We start from the raw sequence: 19,994 nt of genomic DNA, 5'->3' as shown, positions 1-19,994 counted from the left end.
CTGTGTTTTTCTGTTAATATGGGGTGCTGTGGGTACATTAATGAGGAAAAAAAAATGAACTTAAATGATTTTAGTAAATTGGCTGCAATATAACAAAGAGTGAAAAATTTAAGGGGGTCTGAATACTTTCTATATATACATATATACACACACACACACACACACACACACACACATATATATACATACACACACATATATACACACACTTTTGGAAATAATTTTTTATAAATCACAGTATACGATGTCACGCATTTGTGATGCAAATTTGGAGTACTAATGCACTTTATTATCAGATGTATACTTTCATATTTGATTATCACTTCACGTGTCACATCATTAACCACTTCCCGACCGCCGCACGTATATATACGTCCTAAGTTTGAACGGGGATATCGTTATTATGGCAGCAGCTAGCTGCCATAACCCCGGTATCCCCGTTTTCGTGCGGCGGCCGGCTTTCAGATAAAAGTGGTCCCTGCGGCGGATTCGCCGCGAGATCACTTTTATCGGTGGCGGGAGAGGGGCCCCCCCCCTCCCGCCGCGATCCGGTGCCCTCCGCCGCTTACCGGAGCCGTCGGTAGCGGCGGAGGCGATCGCGTCCTTCTGCCTGGTGTGTCTGGAGACAAGTGAGGCCAAGATGGCGCTCACTCGTCTCCAAGATACTGCTGGGCGGAAGCGACGTCAAAACGTCACTTCTGTCCACGCCTCTTAAAAGGCATATTTTTTCAAATGTCATTTTTCTAAATGACTTTTTTTTTTTATTGCATTTTAGTGTAAATATGAGATCTGAGGTCTTTTTGACCCCAGATCTCATATTTAAGAGGTCCTGCCATGCTTTTTTCTATTACAAGGGATGTTTACATTCCTTGTAATAGGAATAAAAGTGACACATTTTTTTTTTTTTTTTTAAACAGTGTAAAAATAAATAAAATATTTTAAAATAAATAATAAAAATAAAAAAAAAATTTTTAAAACCCCCCTGTCCCGACGAGCTCGCGCGCAGAAGCGAACGCATACGCGAGTAGCGCCCGCATATGAAAACGGTGGTCAAACCACACATGTGAGGTATCACAGCGACCGGTAGAGCGAGAGCAATAATTCTAGCCCTAGACCTCCTCTGTAGCGCAAAATATGCAACCTGTAGAATTTTTTAAACGTCGCCTATGGAGATTTTTGAGGGTAAAAGTTTGACGCCATTCCACGAGCGGGCGCAATTTTCAAGCATGACATGTTGGGTATCAATTTACTTGGCGTAACATTATATTTCACAATATAAAAAAAAATTGGGATAACTTTACTGTTTTATTTTTTTATTCAAAAAAGTTAATTTTTTCCAAAAAAAGTGCGCTTATAAGACCGCTGCGCAAATACGGTGCAAAAAAAAAGTATTGCAATGACCGCCATTGTATTCTCTAGGGTGTTAGAAGAAAAACCATATATAATGTTTGGGGGTTCTAAGTAATTTTCTAGCAGAAAAACCTGTTTTAAACATGTAAACACCTAAAATCCAAAACGAGGCTGGTCCTTAAGTGGTTAATTATGTGGTTTTCTTTGCAAGCGCTGTTTACATATATATTTCAATTTCTCATGTTGTAGCATCCTTGCAACAGCAGCTGCAATTATTTTTTTTCACCTGGCGTGAGTTTCACATAGTTCATTCATTATTTAATTGTGGTCTAATATTCTGCAAGCAAACACAAAATGCAGCGCTCTGAAAGAATGATCAAATAAAATTCCAAAGTAGTACTGTATGTATAAACAGTGCTATTTATTCCATAAATTTTAAAAATGGTTGAACAGTCAAAGTTTAAAATAAATGGTAGTGAACGTTACCAGTGACCTCAGAATGGATAAGGGGGAAACATTCATCCAGGAGGCTTGCCTGGAGATGGTTTGAATATCAATCCCCATCCAAGGAAATGGGGGGGCGTACTGGCTGCTGGCAAAGCCTGCTAGCTCCAGGTGGATGCTATGGCTGGATGGTGGTCAGCAGGATGGATAGAAATGCAACCTGTGTGATATAAAACGGCCCCAGAGGAAACAACCAAGCCATACAGGGTCGATATTCTCAGTGCGCCTATGCGCCTTCTGTGACGTCACTGCTGTGCTGGAGATCAAGGGGAAAGGTGTCCTGAAGTCAGTTGTGTAAGAGTCCACTGTTCTGTTGCTGTGACTTGCATGTTTCGCTTTGTCAATGTGGTAATTGATGTTCAAACCATCTCCAGGCAAGCCTCCTGGATTATTGTTTCCCCCTTATCCATTCTGAGGTCACTGGTAACGTTCACTACCATTTATTTTAAACTTGGACTGTGCAACCATTTAACTTTATGGAATAAATAGTACTATTTATGTATACAGTACGATGTTGAAATGTATTTGATCATTCTTTCAGAGCGCAGAATTTTGTGTTTTTTTCTTTGACTGTTGCATCTCTTGCTATGCAGTGCTGGCTGCATTGGGTCTGATCCACTTATCTGATTACTCAGAGCACTTTACTTGGCCCCTAGACTCGCAGCGCTCCAGGTGTTCTGTTTTTTTTTTATATTCTGTAAGCGCTTTTAAATCCTTCCACCCACCCATTTTTTGAGGTTCAGTACACTTGCAATAGCTGCCACAGTTTATTCATTCTTTTTTCATTCATCCACTTAGCGCAAGTTTTATTTAGTAAACCCTATACTACCCTAGCCCGCCCTTTGGAATTGAACATAATAGTACATCATATAATTTTGCATATAGATAAAATGCTGTTTCCTGTAAATCTGACTTCCTGATTTTAGTTGTAATAATCATGATTCTAAATATTGGACGTGGAGGCCTTTTGGTGGGCAGGATTTATTTTTTTTGGGTGGGAGCAGCATTTCATTCTTGGACCCAGGCACTGCAATGCCTTGGGCCAGCTCGTCTGTACCCACACCCATAGGATTTATGATGTGTTAGTGAAGCATTTATGAAGTTTTATCTGGACACTGGGGGAGACGCAGTGCAGGTTCATGCATCCCATGCACTGAAACTATAGGGAATTAGGACAGAGCAGCCAGGTAGGAGGAAAGGCATTGAGAAGAGGTGGGCTGAAACATAACGGCCGAAAAAACGCACACAATTGACGCAATTTTACTGTGCTTATGGTGTAATTTTCATAGGTCATGTAACTCAAAAACCACATCAAAAACATTTTAACTGACCTAAAATGCACCAAGATTTTTTTTTAACACCACAAGGGAAGCGCAATAGACCAGTGTGAAGACATACAGTGCCTTGAAAAAGTATTCATACCCACATTTTGTCATGTTACAACCAAAAACAAACGTATTTAATTGGGATTTTATGTGATAGACCAACACAAAGTGGCACATAATTGTGAAGTGGATAAATGATGATTTTCAAAATTTTTTACAAATAAATATCTGAAAAGTGTGGCGTGCATTTGTATTTAGCCCCTTTAATCTGATACCCCTAACTAAAATCTAGTGTAACAAATTGCCTTCAGAAGTCACCTAATTAGTAAATAGAATCCACCTGTGCGATTTAATCTCAGTACAAATACAGCTGTTCTGTAAAGTCCTGAGAGGTTTGTTAGAGAACCTTAGTGAACAAACAGCATCATGAAGGCCAGGGAACACACCACACAGGTCAGGGATACAGTTGTGCAGAAGTTTAAAGCAGGGTTAGGTTATAAAAAAATATCCCAAGCTTTGAACATTTCACGGCGTACTGTTCAATCTAACATCTGAAAATGGAAAGAGTATAGCACAAATACAAACCTACCAAAGACATGGCCGTCCACCTAAACTGACAGACTAGGCAAGGAGAGCATTAATCAGAGAAGCAGCCAAGGGGCCCATGGTAACTCTGGAGGAGCTGCAGAGATCCACAGCTCTGGTGGACAACTATTAGTCGTGCACTCCACAAATCTGGATTTTATGGAATAGTGGCAAGAAGAAAGCCATTGTTGAAAGAAAGCCATAAGAAGTCCCGTTTGCAAGAATCCATGTGGGGGACACTGCAAACATTTGGAACAAAGGTGCTCTGACCAGATGAGACCAAAATTGAACTTTTTAGCTATGTTTGGTGGATAACTAACACTGCACATCACCCTGAATACACCATCCCCACCGTGAAACATGGTGGTGGCATGTTGTGGGGATGCTTTTCTTCAGCAGGGACGGGGAAGCTGATCAGAGTTGATTGGAAGATGGATGGAGCCAAATACAGGGCAATCTTGGAAGAAAACATTGTTAGACACCCGTGGTGGAGCTTACTGAAAAAGCTGATGGTGGATATTTTTATCCCAGATATGCGAGTCAAGTTGGTGCCAGTCTGGGCACTTTTTAATGTTAGAGCATAAGTATGAGATGGGAGTTTTAAGGAGATTTTAAATAAAAACTGTGTTGCACGATTATTGGGTTATCTTCCTTTCTGGGGCTTGAGGTTTACACCTGTTGTCTGGCAGAGGTCATGAAGAGTATCTAAAGAAAGAACAAATTGAATTTCAGGCTTTGTGAGCCATAACACCACTAAAGGTTTGATTGGTCCTGGCAACCTCAGGGTTCTGGTGAGTGTGAAAGTAATTAGCACTAGAATATATTGTTGTAGCAACATCTACACAAGAGCATGGTGGATGGATGAACGCCATTTAGAACGCATGTATTGAACTGTTTCACAACAAAGGACTGTTTATCATTTTCATTTTTATCTTTTTGCCACAATATTTGCATATTAGGTTTTTGCATATGGTCACAATTTTGTGGAGACACAAATGTTCAAATTTTTTGATGCACAAAGCATTTGATATTAAGTGTATATATATGTTGGTTATTGTTTATCACGAAAACACAGAGGGAAAAGCACCTACCTTGAATGTTTATATAAAATATATATATTTTTTAAATGCTGTCATTTTCGTTTTCGGCCAAGCGCATTCTGCATTTTTGGTACCAAAATTTCCATTCAGTGCACCTCTAGCATTATTGTCCGTAGCAAAGCTTTTCGTTTCAGCAAAGCTGAGCTAGACCAAACCAAGTGTCAAAGCATACAAATCCATCTTGCAAAAATGTCTACTGCAACACCACAACGTAGATAATATCCTCTACATCACTTCCCACAAATCATGTAAACAAGGCCTTACACAAAGTAAAACCTCTGTACTAATAGGAAGAGTTGCAGCTTTTCCTGTCAGAAATACCTGGTATTGAGCGGTAGCAGCAAGGTAGTAAAGTCTGTTGCAGGCAGCATCATGACAGATTTTCTTTATTGTTGAGAATCATGGCCAAAATTAAAAAAAAAAAAAAAAGCACAGCCATTTTGTACACGCATATGGCCAAATGAGAATTTTTTTCCTTATTCCTTAAGTACATCACAGGACACCTGGCATCTTTATATCCATTACAACAGGGTTATGCTGCCACCTTCAGGTGATTGGAAACTGTCAAGAAATCCCCTCCTAGGCATAACTCCTCATCTAGGCAAGGCTTAATTTTTAATATCTATCCATGAACCACAAAAAGGAAGAGGGTGGGATCCTTGTGATGTATTTCAAGAAAAGGATTTTACAGGTAAACCAAAAATCCCACGACACAGAATATCTTCAAAACCAAAGTAATGAATATATGGGGAGGGTTAAATGGACAGAGGCCTCAAACAACTAAACCAAAACAGGTTAGAATCTCAGGCAGCAGCCTGCAAAGCTCCCCGACCAAAAGAAGCATCCTCTGTGGCTTGAACATACACCTGGGCCTTTAGGGACACAACTCCCCAGCTGGGGATCACTGATCCTGTATAGCACCCTACCAATACATTATTGCACAGGACCCCGTCCCGCAGGGTCAAGTACCCAACCACCTACATTACAGGCCATCTCTTCATGTCCACTGTGGGGTCTGGGTATCATTCCTCTGTGCTTAGAAAGTTGTAGGCAAATGATCTGGATAAAGCAGTCTCCTAGTCCCAGACAGAACTTTTGAGAAGCTAGCTATTTTCGTACAGAGACTGCACACACACACACACACGATCATCACCTAAGACAATAGTAAATTGTCAGTGTCCAATCACCTGAAGGTTACAACAGAACCCTATATTAATCTATGTGAAGATACCTTGTGTCCTGGGATGTATAATAAAGAAATGTTATAAAGTTGAACACAATTAGAAGTACATTAACCTCTTTATGACAGCTAGCACAAAAGTATGACAGTCCATTCATATGATTACTACCTATGTACCCAGGGAACTTAATTATGAAATACCAATTGAGCTCTGGCTCACTCCCCTCAGCACTTCACGGTTGGCCAGTTTAGCGACCAAATCACAGAGATGTATCAATGGCAAAGCGCAAGAGGTGGGCGACAGCTCAAGCTCTGGAAACGAAGATGAAGTGGTTGTAGGCGGTCTACATCTTCAATCTACACCTCCTCCCTGGGCCAATTGATAGCCTCCCATGGCTTTCAATATCATTTTTTATGCTGATAACACCCAAATCTCTCTCTACCCCTCAGTTCACTCCATCAGTCTCCTCAGGCATTACTAACTTACTAACATACATATCTGTTTGCATGTGACACCACTTCCTCAAACTCAACTAGTTCAAAACCGAGCTCATATTGCCTCCTCCACGTGCCTCTTCCCCCAACCTCTCTGTCAAGAGCAATGGCACAGCCATCCACCCATCCCCGCATGCTAGGTGTTATTCTGGACTCTGAACTCTCCTTTAAGACCCATATCCAATCACTTTCCAAGGCTTGCCGCCTCAATCTCCGCAACATCTCTAAAATATGTCCCTTCCTAACCAATGAAATCACAAATCTCACAATTCACTCCCTGGTTATCTCTCGCCGTGACTACTGCAAGTCCCTCATTAGCTTACCTTTAAATAAGCTATCCCCCTTCAGTCCATCATGAATGCTGCTACCAGACGCATCCACCTTACAAACTTCTCAGCATCTGCTACCCCTCTCTGCCAATCCCTCCACTGGCTTCCACTCACCCAACGAACTAAAGTCAAAATACTAACAATAACTTACAAAGCCATCCACAACTCTGCCCCCAGCTACATCACTAGCCTAGTCTCAAAATACCAACCAAATCATCCTCTTCATTCCTCCCAATACCTCCTGCTCTCTAGGTCCATTGTCACCTACTCCCATATGCGCCACCACGACTTCTCTCGATCCTTTCGAATTCCCTACCCCAATCTGTCCGATTATCTCCAACTCTGGGTTGGACTTGACCATTTGGGCACTGCCCGAGGGCCCGGGGCCCCATGCGAGGCTCCTCTCCTGGACTTCACCAACTCCTACTTCCTACGAGGGATGAGGTGAGGAGCAGCAGGCTGACATGGGATGGGAGAGTGGCGGGTACATGGAGACAAGGTAGGATCTAAAGCTGCACCCCCTCCGCCCGATTTCAGTGTCATCCCCCCTAGGCTGCTTCATATGATGTGCGGTTCCAAGTGCGCCTAACTTACACCTCCATCCTGACGATAAACCCCACGGGTGGTAAGCCCTAGAAAGGAGATTCATTTGGTGCGTTTATCCTGCCGATACACCCCACTGCAGTGAGACACAGGGCAGGGGAGCTGCAAGCGCTGGCACCCAGGACATGTCGACGATGCCTGGGAGCTGATACTGCCGCCGACCGTGTTGCCTTGCACACTGCTGCTGTGTAAGAGAAGCCACTGTGCTGTGCCCCTGCCTAATAGAGCGATGTTTGCTGCTGTAAGAATGGATGGTAAGCCCTAGAAGGGAGAGTCGTTTTGGTGTGTACAGCACCAAAAGGGCTGTTGAGTTCAGAGGTGATTAGAGAGATAGAGAGATAGGACACAGTGGGCCTCATGAGTTGTCAGTCCGCCCCAACTCAATCCACTTTTAGGCGATCCCTGAAAACTTCTCTTCAGAGAAGCCTAGCCTGCCCTCACCTAAACAACTGTTCTTTTACTTTCTTCATCAGCTCATCCCCCACAGTTAGATTGTAAGCTCTAACAAGCAGGGCCCTCAGAGTCCTCCTGTATTGAATTGTAACTGTACTGTCTGCCCTAATGTTGTAAAGAGCTGCACAGCCCTGTTGGCGCTATGTAAATCCTGTATAATAATAATAATAAAGTGTGCATATTTGAGTGCAGAGTTTATGAACGTTTGCAGGTGCTGGTTTTACTTTTGCTTTCTGTAAGAAACCATTAATATGAAACTATATTCACAACATTCTAATCACCGGCCTCCCACGCGTTACTAAAAAACAATTACAACATGGTCAGTGACTTAAATTTAACAGGTGGACCTGAGCTCTCCAATATCAGTAGCTGGTTTTAATTGTTACATAATAGAGCAGCTCTGTTAAAAAAGCATCTTAGGCAAATTACATGGTATGTCTTCATTCAAGGGACTGTAGGTGATGATAGAACATAATGTTTAACCACTTCAGCCCCAGAAGATTTTACCCCCTTCCTGACCAGAGCACTTTACAATTTGGCACTGCGTCGCTTTAACTGACATTTGCGTGGTCATGCAATTCCATACCCAAACAATCTGCATCCTTTTTTTTCCCAGAAATAGAGTTTTTTGGAGGTATTTGATCACCTCTGTGGTTATTTTTTGCACTATAAAAAAAAGAGTGACAATGAAAAAAATATATATATTTTTTTTTACTTTTTGCAATAAATATCCCCAAAAAGGTTTTAAAAACTCTAAATTTCTTCATCATCGCAATAAGCATTTATTGATTGGTTTGCGCAAAAGTTACTGTCTACAAACTATGGGAAAGATTTATGGCATTTTTATTATAATTTTTCTAGTAATGGTGGTGATCTGCGATTTTTAGCGGTACTGCGACATTGTGGCAGAGAGATCGGACACTTGATACATTTTTGGGACCATTGACACTTATACAGCGATCAGCGCTATAAAAATGAGCTGATTATTGTGTAAATGTCACTGGTATGGAAGGGGTTAACACTAGGGGGCGATCAAGGGGTTAAATGTGTTCCCTGGGTGTGTTCTAACTGTATGGAGATAGGACTGACTGGGGGAGGAGACATATCGTTGTTCCTTCTTAGTAGGATCAATCAATATGTCTCCTCTCCAGGGATTTGTGTGTTTACACAAATGTTTACACACATAAATCCCCGTGCTGGCTCTTGCAATCGCACCTCTTAAAAGGGAACAACGTACCCATATGTTGTTTTGCCCAGGCGTGCCACTCTGCCAACGTATATTGGCGTGAGCCGGTTTGCAAGCGGTTAAACACAAATGCACTCCAAAAAAACAATGCTCAGTGATGTGCTTTTTTCTCAGCTTGGTGTATTGACAGCAGGACTGCCTGCTTTATGTTGGAAATACTGGGGGTCAAATGTGACTACAATAAAATGTGAAACGCGTCTAGCGCTGCTGAAAGGAGCAGCTCCTGTAATTGCAAGCTACATTAAAGACTGAAGGATAACAAGATAAAGATTCTTCATAGAAAAGAGCTCTTGCAAACAACCTTTTGCAAGGTCTTCATAAAGGCAATAATTAAAGTCAAGCCAGGTACCAACCACATTGAGGCTACATCATTTTATGTTTTTTCCTTAATATGGTGTTTAGTTTGAATTATTGAGGAAAGTCAAACAATGCCAATGCTCATTAATTTACATTTATGGGGCAAATTACAGTATGTCAAATATAGAGTTTACAGAGTAGACAGACATGGTTTTTATACGATCTAACTTGGTTCAGTGAATGTAGAATACAGTATATTTGAGTGATGTATTAAAGTAATTGTAAGGTCTTTTTTTTCCCCCTACAAAGCATGTTATACACACCTGCTCTGTTCCAGTGGATTTGCACAGGGCAGCCCAGGTCTTCCTTTTCCCGGGTCCCTCCTTCCTGTTCAGTGCCCCACAGCAAGTAGCTTGCTATGGGGGCGTGCAAGCCAAGTCATAGCTCCCTGTGTCCATTCAGACACAAAGCCCTGACCCGGCCCCACCCCCTCTCTCTTCTGACTGGCTAGCTGACTTTGACAGCAGCAGCCAGCCAATGGCGCCACTGCTGTGTTTCAGCCAATCAGGAGGGAGAATCTGATGGCTGAAACACTCGTGGACATCGCTAGACAGAGGGACCTCAGGTATATGTAAGGGGGGCTTAGGGCAGCTGCTGCACACAGAAAGCTTTTTATCTTAATGCTTAGAATGCATTAAGATAAAAAAAACCTTTTGCCTTTGCAACCCCTTTAAAAACGTACAAAACAGTACTGAAAATACACTAACATTTACAGTAAATATGTTGAGAATTCTGCTGGCCTCATAGAAAAACATTTTTAGGGCTGCTATCCCTAGGCCTAGACTGGCCGACTACTGACATCGGCAGTTATTTGTTCTCCTCATATCACTGGTCAGATCACGTTGCGTGTTACTATGCGTTGTGGTGAGCTGCAAACTCTAGTGCCTTTGAGATGCATTGCCTTAGTGCATTGGGGTGCATTTCAAAATGAAGGACACTGCAACACAAGTAACTTGCATGTTCCCACAACACACTCCAGTGGAAACGTGACAATCCATACTTAAAATGTCTTGTTGGATCCCACCAGTCTGAACAACTTAAGCACCATCTCCTTGATCCTGTTCACCTCCAAACTTCTAGAAGGTCTGGTCTACAAGCGTTTGAGCTGCTACCACCTCATAAAAATCTTTTTGACCTCCTGCTGGCTTTCACCCACAGCACTCCAGACAGTGACATACTAAAACTCACAAATAGTTTACAAACTGCAAAAACCAGCTCTGCACTCTATTAGGGCTGCAACTAACGATTATTTTCATAATCGATTAGTTGGCCGATTATTGTTTCGATTAATCGATTAATCGGTTAATAACCTTAAAAAAAAAAAAAAAGTGTGTATAATTTAGTTAATAAGTAAAGTTTTAAAAAAAGGCAATTTATTCTTAAATATCTCTATGCAGTGGTAAATAATAGCCAACTATATGGTTAGGGAGCAAAATATCTAATCCACTCTGAGAATAACAGACAGAAGAGATATACTGTATATACTATTAGAGGAGAGATAAGAACGTTCGTTCGATTTTCTAATCGTTAGTGGGGGTCAAATCGACGTTCATTTTCAACCACAGTAATGGGAAAATTTGGAAATAATAGAAAACTTCTTGGTTAAAGGAATTTTCAGACAGTGTATGTGGTTTTCGTTCAGAAATTACAATGATTTTAAAAACAGAACGTTAAAAACAAGTGAAAATTTAAAACATTCTTTCATTCATCGAATGTACAAAGATTTTTCGTCTGAATATTCTCATCTGAAAATTGATCCATGTGGCCAGCATAAGGCTCGGTACGCACCTAGGCAGTTTGCTTTTGATCTGTTTCTGCAGTGCTCTTTGCTGTGCGTTTTGATTTTTGCGCACGGGATTTTGCTGCGATTTGCGTTTTTGCATTTTTTTTGGCAAATTTGTTGTTGGGCAGATTAAAAAACACAAATTGCTGCAAAAATGCATTACATGCGTTTCTGCAGCTTCTCCATTGAAGTATGTTGAACCAAAAAAGCACTGTTTTGCGTTTAAGAAAAAAGTCACTGACGCTTTCCAAATACGCAGCGGCTGAAAAAGCATAGATGTGAACGTGTTCCATAGGAAACCATGTAAATGAACTGTAGTCAGTTTCTGCAAAAAGCACCAAAAAACACATAGATGTGAACCAGGTGTAAGACGTTTAGTAACATAATGGGGTTAAAAAAACGAATATTAGCCCTTTATAGTACAAAAAAAGCAAATAATCACTACTGTAAGGGGTTAATTTTTTTTACTGTAGAACTGTGAAAGAAATAGTTACAGTAGCGATTATTTGCTCTTTTTGTACTATAAAGGGCTCATTTTAGTTTTTTTTTTACCACATTATGTTACTGGCCGATTAATCGATTATGAAAATAGTAATCGATTAATTTCATAAATCGATTAATCGATTAGTTGTTTCAGCCCTACACTCTATAATACCTTTCTGCCACCATGACAGCTGACCCTGAAAAACTCCGCTTCCTTGGCCTGCAAAGCATTACCTTCATGGCTTTTTTTTTTTAGACCCCTTTCACACTGCCGACACTCGGGCGTCAGCGGTAAGGCTGCGCTTTACCGTTGTTTTAGTGGCGCTATTTTAACCCCTGCTAGTGGCCGAAAAGGGGTTAAATCCGCCAGCGGCGCTGCCCTATTGTTTTCAATGGGCAGGGGCGCTTTAGGAGCGGTGAGTTCACCGCTCCTAATGCGATCCAAAGAAGCTGCTGGCAGGACTTTTTCTGACGCCCTGCCAGCGCACCGCTCGTGTGAGAGCCCTCGGGCTTTCACACTGGAGTGAATGGAGCCGCTGTTTCAGGGCGCTTTGCAGGCGCTATTTGGCACCGCTATTGGGCACCTGCAAAGCGCCACAGTGTGAAAGGGGTCTTAATCAAATAGTTTTTTTCATAGTACAACAAAAATAGACTCAAACACACAACATAACTGTCAGGGCTGGGCTCAGCCCTTCCTTCTCAGAGGCGGCCGCTCAGCTGTCAGCTAATTGCCAGCTCCCATCTCTCTCCACAGTTACTCAGCTGTTGATGATCCTGCTAGTCAGTCCTGCCTACATAAGCCGTCCAGTCCAGAGGTGCTCTGCCTTCGCCTTGGTCACATCACAAGTAAGGATGAGCTCAGGCGTGTTCGCACAGCCCACGTGCAGAGCCCGCCAGGAAGTCGGCACTGCGCTGTGCTAATCACAGGCAGTGAGACATTGCCCCGATGCGCGGCTGCAGCGATCGGAAAATGTCGCACTGTCTGTCATTAGCCCAGCTTAGTGCCGACTTCCTGGCGGGCTCTGCACGTGGGCTGTGCGAACATACCTGAGCTCATCCTTAATCACAAGAAACCATCTCTTGCGTTCCTGTTTAAAGACTGGCTTTGCTGACATCCCTTCTGGCTCCAGATCCTGCTTGCTGTTCCACTACTTTGATCCCCGACTTCTGGCTTGGCTGACTATCCGTTTCGGTTACTGAACTTTGGCTATGTTTTGACTACATTTGTTCTTTTTACTTTTATTAAACAAGTGTGATTTAACTGTACTTCTGCCTCAGCCTGATTTCATGGTTTCTGACAATAACTTCAACAAGTCCCCACACCCAAATACAAACTCATAACATTTTTTCCTTATGTCCATATTTGCGTTTACCAGCTTACATTTCAATCTTAACTCAAAGCCCTCCTACACAATATTACACCTTAATACATACAAAATTATATATGTATATACATACACACACACACACACACACACACACACACACACACACACACACAGAGTTGCCCCCCTAGAAAAACAGAATTCTACCTCATTATTGATCTTCCTCAGTGTCGTTCATATACTCCGCCGACTGCTCAGATAAATTAGAGACTGGCCACTGGTGCCAGATTTTATCAATTTTTTTTAGGGCTCCTCTTAGGTTTACATGTTAAATGCCTCTCTTCTTAAATTAAGGTTAATCACTTTAATCCATTGATCTATCGTTGGCGGATATTCTGATATCCTTTTTTTTTTTCAAACTCTTTGTGCAGGGACTTCCTGTAATGAAGTACATTCACTGCAGCTCCCATCTGGTGCATGGCTGGATGAAAAGGGTGAGCATAGTTGAGAACTCTTGAGGAACACGCCTGTGAGATCAAAACAGTTCTATTAACCCCCGCCACACCAGAAGATTACAGCAGAAGGACCTTGGCAGCCCCACTGCAAGGGAGGATTTTGACTTTTCCCAGGGTCCAGCTTTAACATGCAATATCCTTTTTAGGCATAAGAACATGCACATTTTAGAAAAATTACTGAATATTACAGAAAAAAAAAATGTCCATATAACAGCCAGTGTAGGAAGACAGTATTTCTTTATGCTGCAGCCAACATTTACACAGCAGCAAACTGGAATCTGAGTTTGGAAAGTGTCTACTTCCACTTAAAAAAAAAAAAAAAAAAAAAAAGGGTCAGAGCTACAGTATGCTTTTAATGCTCCTCGACAGAAGGTCATACGTATTTTAAATATTTTATTAACCAGAACTCCCCTGCTGACATACATAGAGCAGCTCAGACTGTAAATTCAACATCATGAAAGCCACCAACAGATCACCATCTCCATTTTTTATAGATCTATAATTCTTGAACTACGCTTAATGATCCAAGACTAAATATAGAACAGAAGTTAACATCTTCTATGCTGTACAAGCTATAGATTTGAAAGCATTTTTTATGCTGTACAAAGCTAAAGATCAAAATTAGGTGGTATGACTTACACTGAAAAAAAAAAAAAAAAAAAAACACTATTCAAAATGAGCACACAGCATGATTCCATTCTGCAGGTAAACTATACTACACATGTTCTCCGGTATAAAAGCCACAGTAAATGGCAAGACTTTGCTATAACCAGTACATTATTAATTCCTTAACATAAACCTGTGCCCCAATTTAAACCTTTTCACCTTCTTGCAGAGAATGCATGAAGGTAAAAAACCTTCTGTCTTTACAACCACTTGAAGTGATAGCTTCTTCTCTTGCAGGGTACTTTAGATTTTATTTCTCTGGTTAAAAGCAACAAGGTCACTTTAACTACTTCAATAAAAAAGGCACTTACACCCCCTTCCCGCCCAGGCCAATTTTCAGCGCTGTCGCTGTTTAAATGCCAATTGCGTGGTCATGCTACACTGTACCCACACAGAATTTTTATCATTTTGTTCCCACATATAGAGCTTTTTGATGGCATTTGACCACCTTTGCGTTTTTATTTTTTACTAAATAAATAAAAAAATAAATAAAAAAAAAGACCTAAAATTTTGAAAAAAAAAAAAAAAAAGTTTTCCTTTTGTTTCTGTTATAAAATTAAATTTTGTAAATAAGAAACTTTTCTCCTTCACTGATAGGCACTGATAAGGCGGCACCGACGATGGGCACTGATGGGCATTGATAGGCGACACTGATGGGTACTTATGGGTGGCACCGATAGATGGCAGGTAGGCATTGGGGATGGGCACTGATTGGTAGCTGCCTGGGCACTCATTGGCATTTCCCTGGTGGTCTAGGGTGGCATACCTGGTGGTCCAGTGTGGTGGCAATCCCTGGTGGTCCTGGCAGCATCCTGGTAGTCCTGGGTGGGCATCCGAGGGGGGCTGCGCTGATACACAATCAGCACAGACTCCCCTGTCAGGAGGGCAGCCAATCGGTTCTCCTCGCGTCTATCAGACACGAGTGAGGAAAAGCCGCTCAACGGCTCTTCCTATTTACATTGTGATCAGCCGTGATTGGATACGGCTGATCACGTGGTAAAGAGCCTCCGTCAGAGGCTCTTTACTGAGACTGGTGGAGCGGTATGTCAGACTGACACTCCAACCGATCGCCGCGATGCGTGCCCCCACGGGCGAGCAAGAGCAGTCGTTCTGGAGGGCCGTCATATGACGTCCACCCAGAACGAGAGCCGCACCGCCCAGCTGTCATTGTAAGGCTGGTGGGCGGACAGTGGTTAAAGACTACAGACATAATAACCACTTCAGCCCCGGAAAGGATTTACCCACTTCCTGACCAGGACATTTTTTGCGATACGACACTACGTCATTTTAACTGACAATTGCGCGGTCGTGCGAGGCTGTACCCAAACAAAATGGATGTCCTTTTTTTCCCCACAAATAGAGCTTTCTTTTGGCGGTATTTGATCACCTCAGCAGTTTTTATGTTTTCTGCTATAAAACATTTCCAAAAAATAAAAAAATTAAAAAAAAAAACAAAACAAATTTATTCATCAGTTTAAGCCAAAAGTCCCAATAAGCATATATTGATTTGTTTGCGCAAAAGTTATTTTGTCTACAAAATAGGGAAAAGTTTTATGGCATTTTTATTATTTCTTTACTAGTAATGGCGGCGATTAGTGATTTTTAGCGGGACTGCGACATTGCGGCAGACAGATCGGACACCTGACATTTGACACTCTTTGGGAACCAGTGACATTACTACTGTAATCGGTGCTAAAAATATGCACGGTTATTGCACTAACAACACTGGCAGGGAAGGGGTTATCAGGGGCAATCAAGGGGTTAAATGTGGTCCCTGCAGGTGCTTTCTAACTGTATGGGGGACTGTGTAAATGGGGAAACACACATATCCATCTTCCTGCTTAGCAAAAAGACAGGATCTGTGTGATCTCCTGTCAGAACGGAGATCTGCCTTTACACAGGCACATCCCGTACTGTCACTGTGGAGATCTATCGCGTGTGGCCTATGGGCATCGAGTCCACTGACCAACGGGAGTACGCCCACAAAAGTGAGTTCCCAAGCCGACGTACACCTTCAGTGATTTGTGGGATTGTGCCACCTTGCTGCAGTATAATGAAGGTGGCTGGTCAGCAAGTGGTTAAAGTGTTACTAAACTCAAATTTTTTTGCAATTAAAATAATAAACATGTTATACTTACCTGCTCTGTGCAGTGGTATGGCTCACAGCGGCCCCGATCTTGGCTCCTCCTCTTCTGCGGGACTACCATAGCCAGCCGCTGGCTATGGGGAGAGGTAGTCCCATGCTGTGTGTCTATGGAGCAGACTTACACAACTGGAGTTAGGCCTGCCCCCCCCCCCCCTTCACACAGGGAGGGGGGGGGGGGCGCACAGGTAAACTGAAAGCGTTTTTTTTTTTTTTTTTTATCTTCATGCAAACAATGCATGAAGGTAAAAAACTTTTTTAGGTTTTGTAACACTTTACTGGGTTACATAATGATACTAACTTGTGTATAAATGCAGTATGACAAACCGTAAACTAGAATGTTTTTTCATTACAAATTTTTTTTTCCCCATATACAGTATACTTTTGAACTGATATCTTATTGGATTACAAGGGAGGAAAACAAATAAATAAATAGGTATATGAAACCCTTTCACTAGAACTCAGCCTAACCCCAAACACACACACACCAGCTTCAGGTATGTCACAGGACCTTGTTAGTCACATGAAGTTAGCCGAGTGGCTCCTACACAAATCCTGGCAATCATGGTTGCCCCAGTGTTTAGGCCTTGACTCCAGCCAAGATTCCACTGTGCAAAAAATACATTAGCCAAGGGAACAGATGACTGCATGACAAAGAATAGAAGTAAATATCTTTGACAGTGGAAAATAAACAAAAAATGAAAGAGAAAGGATTTGCTAATATATAACCAGAAAGTGCTCATGGAAGGAGATGCTTAAAATTATGAACATTCAGATGTGTAGGTTATCTAATTAATGCCAGTGCTTAGTCTTAATTGTTGGAAAATCAGTTCACAGACAGGTCAGTCTGGAACTGTACTGTCCACCAACCGAATAAATTACAACATGATATAAAAAAGGGACATTGACCCCCTTTCTTCACATCTGAAATATGAAATCTGTGAAGCCACAGGTCATTTACCACACAAATAATGGGCATTTATCAAAACTGAAGCAGCCAGAATCTGGAGTAACTGTGCATGACAACAATCAGCTTCTTTAATTTCCAGAGTTTAACTAAACAAGCTTATTGGCTGCTGTACACAGCTGCTCCAGTTTTGATTGTTTCCCATGAACTACTTATGGGCTGCCTTTTGTACATTTACATCGGCAGTTTAAAGTGTTATACTGGGATGATGCCTGCGGCTACAGGCATCATCCTGGTAAGGTTTTTTTTTTTCCCAGCTGCTGATTCTCCTTTCTTGTACAAGCAATGCTTGCCGCTAATTAGCCGCTGGGTTGCTTTTAAATGGCAGCAGGAGGGGTCTCCCCCTTCTCCCGCTGCCACTCCTGTGCCTCTGCGGGCTCTCCTGTCCCATCGCGGAGCCCGGGACTGAAGCCATAGGTTCCTCCAGTTTACCATAGAGCTGATCGGCGACTCAAAATGTCCTCATTTGTCTCTATGGTATTAGAAACCGGAAGTGACAAGTATTTTGTCACTTCCGGTTTCTGCAGAACGAAAAAACAAGCCCTTTTTGGCTTGGGAAAAAAAAAAAAAAAAAAAAAAAACAAACATCTGCATTGGCGGCATTGTTGTTATCACAGGGGATATTTTACATTCCTTATGACAGCAACAAAAGGGATTATAACAAATGTAAAAAGGGACAGTGTAAAAATAAAACAAAAAAATTAAAGCGCTCCTGCATGCATAGGTGTCACACACATATGTAAGCCGTGTTCTCACCACACGTGAGGTATCATTGCAAACGTTCTAGCACTAGACCTCCTATAGAATTCTAAACTCGCACCTGTAAAGGCTTGCTTTTAAAGCATTAGCTATAGAGATTTGTAAGTGCTGTAGCTTGTCGCCATTCCACAAGCATGTGCAATTTTAAAGCGTGACATGTTAGGATTCTATTTTTCTTGACAAAACCTTTTTTTTCCCAAACTGGGTATCATATTGTGTTTTTGTGCATTACAATTCATCAACAGTATTTTTTTTTATTTAAACCTCTGTGCAAATACCGTGAGATAATTGAATAGTATTTAAGTCACCAACTGTCCTACTACCAAACATCAGCTTATAAACCATGGGTGCTCAACCTGTGGCCCTCAAGCTGTTGCAGAACTACCATCATGCTTCTGTCTTTGGGAGTCATGCTTGTAACTGCAATGCATCTTGGGACTTGTAGTTCCGCAACAGCTGGAAGGCCACAGGTTGACCCACCTTGGTATATGAAAAATCTATCTAAAACCAGGTAGTTTTCAGAAAAAAAAAAAATAAATAAATAAATCTTACAAAAAATGTTTTTTCCCAGTACCTTTAGAGCCCATTGTCCACTGCATACTACTAAGGTCTTGTTCACATCTGTGCGCTACATTTTAGGCCCTTTTAACATGCGTTTTAAGTGCATTACCAGTAAACTTAACTCAGCCTGCAGAATTGGCAATCCCAGAGTTCCTTACATGAACGAACAATCTTTTAGGCTCTCCTGAGCCAAGTTTTACTCTCTCATGTACCTGCCTTGCCATAAAGTGATTGTAAAGTTTGAATTTTTTTTTAAAGTTTACTTACCTTTGTGCAATGGGTTTGCACAGAGTGGCCCAGATCCTCCTCTGGCGGCACTCCGGGTCCCCTCCTCCTGAGTGCCCCTATAAGAAGCCGCTTGCTATGAGGGCAATCATGCATGCTTGATCCTGAGCCAGGCAGTTTGTGTCTATTCAGACACAAAGCCTGGCTCTGCCCCACCCCTTGCTCTCTGACAGGTTTTGACTGTCAGCAGCAGGAGCCAATGGCTACCATTGCTTCAGCCAAGCCTGCGAGAGAGGGGAGAGGAGATGCTGCAGACGTGCACAGCGCTGTACTGGGGTCGAGCAGGGGCAAAGCTAATAAAATGTTTTGTTTCCTTAAAAGCGGAGCGAAATTCCATTTTAAGTTTATGTTTAGGATGGGGGGGTATCTAGTTTTGACAGGTATTAGGACGACCTGCTGCCCACAGTTAAAGGGGTTGTAAAGGGGCAGCCATTAGCTCCCGCTGCCGTCAAATCCAAGTCCTGCACTCGGCCTCTATGGACGCCGAATGCGAGACTCGGGAGTGCGCTTCCCTCAGGGGGTTATCTGATGTGGGGAGGAGCCGCCAAAGGGACCTCAGAAGTGCAGGTTCGGGGGCACTCTGTGCAAAACGAGCTTCACAGTGAAGGCAAGTATGACATTTTTTTTTTTAAATAACAAACAACAACCTTTAGTGTCATTTTAAGATGCCAGCGCCAGGACCCCAAAGGCTAGTGAAGGATGGCGCTTGATCCCTGGACAGGCAAGTATCCTGTTAATAAAAGGCAGCAGCTACAAGATTTGTAGCTGCTGCTCACCTTTTAAAAAAAATATTTCAGAGTGGAGAAAAGCTTTAATGCAGAGAATGTATTAAAGTAGAAAACCTTTTTACCTTTACAACCACTTTAAACTTTTCCAAAGACAAATATACTATTTCTGACCTGCTAATACTAGTTGACTGTCAGTTATACAAACCCTCTGGCTCCAAATATTTTCTCTTACCTGGAACTGGCGTGTGGATA

General features: G+C 42.0%; 1 protein-coding gene across 2 annotated transcripts in view; it reads right to left on the bottom strand.

Annotated features, from left to right (window-relative positions):
* Window positions 1–19,994, bottom strand: part of UBTD2 (ubiquitin domain containing 2) — a 162,898-nt gene that overhangs the window by 79,523 nt on the left and 63,381 nt on the right. Inside the window, exon 1 of one of the 2 annotated variants that reach the window (XM_073620587.1) lies at window positions 13,326–13,598. The exons of the other annotated variant lie outside the window; for it this stretch is intronic. The gene's annotated coding sequence lies outside the window, so the exon portion shown is untranslated. Of the gene's footprint in view, window positions 1–13,325; window positions 13,599–19,994 lie in introns of those variants that run through there. 2 annotated transcript variants of the gene reach the window in all.

This window comes from Aquarana catesbeiana, linkage group LG03, assembly GCF_042186555.1.
Source record: "Aquarana catesbeiana isolate 2022-GZ linkage group LG03, ASM4218655v1, whole genome shotgun sequence".
In the NCBI taxonomy this organism is placed as follows: domain Eukaryota; kingdom Metazoa; phylum Chordata; class Amphibia; order Anura; family Ranidae; genus Aquarana; species Aquarana catesbeiana.
This window is presented reverse-complemented; position numbering and strand designations above follow the sequence as displayed.